We start from the raw sequence: 3,507 nt of genomic DNA on the forward strand, positions 1-3,507 counted from the left end.
ACACTCGTATTCATTAGCAACGTGCCAGCGAGTATTACTTATGATTCACATGGCGTGTAGATTAGCCATCATTATAATTTACGTGTGTATCTTTATATATGCCCTCCACCGTATGTGACGGTTTTCATTTGTATACCTTCATTGTTAGAGACTGAAATCTTTATTTTTGTCATTGAGTTTGGTAAATAAATCACAACATCGGTATAAACATGCACACATGTTATGTCCTCTGGGCTAGTCTAATGCAATTGGTCGAATAATTATATATTTCTTATGAAGGGTTCTTTGTAACGAAAACGAAAGTAGGCGTTTCAGTGAAATGTTTGCAATGGGAATTCCGAGAATAGGTATAGGTAACGATGCATTTTTGCAATAATCACTACAACAAACTTTCATACACAAACATGGCGTACCGCTGTAAGTCTGCCATACTAGTTTTGTTAGCGTTTACAGTCATTCCTGATGCCAGAACTTCACCCGACGTCGATAAAGGCGACCAGATTACTTTCAGCGTCGGCGACCCACAAAGATGTCTCCAGAAAAGTCTGAACAAATATCTCCGACGATACGAAGTACTGCCAGGAGGAGGTTGGGACAACTTACGGAACAAACATGGCGGCCAGGTGATCAACTATAACTACAGTTTATGTCAGACTACAGATGACGGTCGTTACCTCTTACCAGACGACATATACTCTGTGCCATTAAAACAGAGCAAACTCGAAACGTTCGCCGAGATGTTTTCACATTGGCAGAACTACACTTCGACAACATCGAGCACGGTCAACGCTGAAGCTGGGTACCATACTGAAAGTTTCGGTATCGAAGGATCCTTCTCGCACGAGTCTGAAAGTGTCCGTTCTAGACAAATGATAGATAAATCTGTTACCACTCGGGTTCAAATGAGGTACGTTAGATATTCCGCCAAATTACAACCAGGAACAGCACTGAATCCGCATTTCAAAGCAAGGCTTTTGTCCATCGCATCACTAATCGTGAAGAAACAAAAACGTATGGCTAGTTACGAGAGTCAGATTCTTGTGCGGGACTTTGGCACTCACGTAATCACCAGTGTAGACGCCGGGGCTGCTCTAGTCCAACAGGACCAGATCAAAACTACGTATGCGCGGTCCTATAGTTCAGACAAAAGGATTGTGCTGACCTCGGCAAGTGCTTCATTCTACAGCAAATTCAATGTCAAAGGTGGTTACGAACATTCGACGTCGCAAGAAATGATTGATCAGTATCTTGGCAATAGGACCCATTCTGAAACGGCTACTATCGGTGGGTCAGTATATAAACCAGAGAACTTCAGCCTGAATGACTGGGCCGATAGTATTGCTGATAACTTGGTAGCTATTGACCGCGCTGGAGATCCGCTTGATTTCCTTCTGACGCCTATGGTTCTTCTGGAACTCCCGATGTCTGTTCTCTCCGAACTCCGAGAGATTGTGAAAAACTCTATCAGCTTGTATTACAAGCATAACGTTTACAGGGGATGCACAGATGCTGATTCTCCGAATTTCAGTTTCCAAGCCAACGTTAATGATGGAACATGTCGCAGTCTATCAAACAATTACACGTTTGGTGGAGTCTATCAGACGTGTTCTATGTCAGGGAACGTGAAGTCCAACACATGCAGTGAACTCGACCAAAAGAATCCTCTTACAGGGGATTACACATGTCCTCCTGGATACGAAGAAGTTGAGATTGACGTCGGGAGCAAGAACACGCCGAATACCGTGCGTCGTTGCCACAACTGTGGCTTTTTTGGGGTGGACGACGTGTTTGTAAGGATTATGTATCATCCCAAACGGCCTCGTACAAGGGATATTGGTGTGTAGCTACTGGGAAGGTGGACAGTGGCTTTGGCTATCTGTTTGGCGGAGTATTCACAGACACCAATGGGAAATCCGCTGACAGGTGACAGGTCCTGTCCACCGTACTTTCATGAAATGAAGCTCAGTAGCAATTTACGAGTTTGTATTACTGACGACTACGAGCTAGGATTCCGATATTCTGTACCTTTCGCTGGATTCTTCAGCTGTAAAACAGGCAATCCCCTTAAAACTTGACTCCGACGAAGAAAACAAACATAAGCGAAGTAACAACTAAAATGTTCAGTTTAGAGGCATTCCTGATCAATTCCGGACCTTCTCACTGGCCAAGAGGCTGCCCAACCGGATACAGTGAGCACCTTGCTGTGGTTTCCAATGGATGCGAGATCTCCTACTGCATTCAATCAAACGCTTTGACAGGCCAGGGGGGCAGGGGTCTGCCGACCGGATATCAAACGCCCTCCGTTTATTCAAATTCCTAACGAGGGAATATACGATAATTCCACTTTCATGACAAGCAATGACGGCTTGGTATGGAAAAGATATAACACTAAGTAACGATATCAGTAATAACAACTTCCAGGAATCAGCCATCGAGATGGAATCAGCCAACGAGAAGGATGAAAGTCGCAGAACTTCTAGGTGATGATGGCCTGACACAAGGAGCAGTGTGTTCGTCATTGCTGTAGCTGTCACTATCGCGTCAATGCTTTTAATATTGTTTGTTGTTAAAATCGTTCAAAAAAAAAAAAACAACCGAAACAAAAACCGACCTGGGGAATACCGCCGCCTAGAATCGGACAGTCTAATCCAACATCAACGCGTTGGGTATGAGTCTCCAGAAGACAACGATCAAGTCGAGGTACAAGTGGAATCTTAAACTGAAATTGAGAATCTGCATGTATGTATTACTCCGATAGTAAAAGGGACATTTTCTTCGTTTGAACAGCATGGAAATGTTTCTAAACATGTTTGGAGTGTGGGGGTTATTTTCGCTACATGCGTGGTTATCTTGACAATCCACGAATTTCAAAATAATTCAGCATAATATGACTTTCTCTATGCATTGCATATAGAGTAATCAGTGTACCGCGAATTTAAACGTTCTAAATTTTGATATTATAAAGGGACTATGCAATCAATCCTGTCTATAAAGACTTCACATTCAAACCTGTCTATAAAGACTTAACATTCAAACCTGTCTATAAAGACTATAATTCAAACCTGTCTATAACGACTATCACATTCAAACCTGTCTATAAAGACTTTACATTCAAACCTGTCTATAAAGACTTCACATTCAACCTTTCTATAAAGACTTTAAATTCAAACATCTGTCTATAAAGACTATTACATTCAAACCTGTCTATATACTGACTTTACATTCAAACCTGTCTATAAAGACTATACATTCAAACCTGTCTATAAAGGACTTTACATCTCAAACCTGTCTATAAAGACTTAACATTCAAAACCTGTCTATAATCGACTATACAATTCATACCGGTCGTATAAAGACTTTACATTCAAACCTGTCTATACAGGCATGCTCTTTAAAACTTGTTTTACAGAATTTACATTCTAACCTGTCTATAAAGTATATATTAAAGGACTATACATTCATTACCTGTCTTTATAAGACTATTAATTCTCTAACCTGTCTATAAAG

The 3,507-nt window shown here is 41.3% G+C and overlaps 1 pseudogene; it reads left to right on the forward strand.

Moving 5' to 3' along the window:
- The first annotated feature begins 338 nt into the window (after positions 1 to 338).
- On the forward strand, positions 339 to 2,848 carry LOC138336342 (macrophage-expressed gene 1 protein-like; annotated as a pseudogene).
- Positions 2,849 to 3,507: the final 659 nt, after the last annotated feature.

The sequence above is a fragment of the Argopecten irradians genome, chromosome 12 (assembly GCF_041381155.1).
Source record: "Argopecten irradians isolate NY chromosome 12, Ai_NY, whole genome shotgun sequence".
Taxonomy (NCBI): domain Eukaryota; kingdom Metazoa; phylum Mollusca; class Bivalvia; order Pectinida; family Pectinidae; genus Argopecten; species Argopecten irradians.